The following is a 1,682-nucleotide window of genomic DNA, read 5'->3' as shown; positions in this document are numbered from 1 at the left end:
TAAACCAGTGCTGAAGAATGTCTGTTACTCTGAAAAGGATTGTGCAACTAAAATACTTGAGTTGTATGTGTGTGTAAGTACTGAATAAAAATGATAATGAGGGACCTACAACTTTAGCTGAGAAAGGCACACCAATCACTAACTCCTTGGTGACTACGTTAATTCTCCATTCAATATTGACACTCACCATTGCTCACTGAGCTTTGAGAATAGTGACCCTTACAGAAAAAATACCTGGCAACTAAGCACCGCCAAAACATTCTTGATTCATCATGTGTGCCAAGGGATAAAAAGTGTGTGTAATTGATATAAACATCATTGAGGATCATCACAAGTGATTGTTGCACTTTGGCTGCAACTTTCCATTGCACCCCAACTTTTTTTTTCCACTGCCAAGAATAATATGCAAATGACAGAAAGGGTACAAAAACTGATAAAATTTAGAATGTCAGTCAACTGTTCAAACGGCAGGGCTGGCAGCTATACGTTCATGCGTGATGGGACAATAGTGGAATCCCTCCAGCTCACAGAAAATGCAAACACAGCTGAACATAACTGTGCTCCATGCCATCAACACAGAGCAGAAACACAAATATTAACAGCCAGATGTTAAAGAGCAATAGGTCTAAACAAAACTCCAGAAATCAGTTCATCAGTCTCCTAGTTGGATTTTAAATCCAAATTGCCTGAAGGTCCCTTTCAGGCTTTAGCATAGTTTGGTGACAGGAGGTTAATTAGCCTCATGGATTAGATTTGTTTCTGCTATAATCAGGTGACCAAGTGGAAAATATTCAGTCTTAGATGACTGAGTATACTAGTGGAGCATCGTACTGTATGTGAGTTTATTTTCAAAGATAAACTTATGAAAGATTTAAAAAGAATGTTTATTGTCTGGTATCAGCCCATTTACAGATGTTTTTCTACTATATTTCTCAGGGCATGCAGGAGATTTTCAGTCACTAATGGATGAATGTCAACAACAAAGGCTTATCATTCATTAGGAGCACAATGTAATAAAAGGTTTAAAGGCTGATAATCCTGAGTGATTTTCAACATTGTTGAAAATTTGCAAAGGTCTGTTAAATAGCAGTCAGAGCTGTCTTGATCATTTGATTTGATTTTTTATTTGATTTGATTTGATTTGATTTGATTTATTCTTTCAAGCATGTAAAGACAGTTGATATGTCAACACACATAATTTTACACATATCCAAAAAATGCTAATCCAATATCAATTTGCTTATACCTAGTACATGCTTGAATGGAGTAGGAAGAAGTCAGACTTATCCAGTCCTACCCCATGACATCATCTTACCATCATTGGTTTGCAAGCAGTATCTCTATCTCTTCTACACCACACAAGTAATATACTAAAGAATTATAACAGAGTGTTAACATTCTTACATAATTACATTCTTAAATAATTATCTTCTACACCACACAAGTAATATACTAAAGAATTATTAGTGTTAACATTCATACACCACACCCACAATGTTCCATCTAATTAATCATTAAGCCTGTTCTTGCATATATCTTGATTGACACATACCTTTATATTTATGTTTAAACTCGTCAATTCTATTACAATTTTTTATGTCTACACTTAAATTATTCCATAGTTTTACCCCACTTATGGAAATACAAAATCTTTTTTTGGTTGTACGTATAGCATGAATTTT

The sequence above is a fragment of the Monopterus albus genome, unplaced genomic scaffold (genome assembly GCF_001952655.1).
Source record: "Monopterus albus unplaced genomic scaffold, M_albus_1.0 scaffold130.1, whole genome shotgun sequence".
Classification (NCBI taxonomy): domain Eukaryota; kingdom Metazoa; phylum Chordata; class Actinopteri; order Synbranchiformes; family Synbranchidae; genus Monopterus; species Monopterus albus.
Note: the sequence above shows the minus strand (reverse complement) of the source record.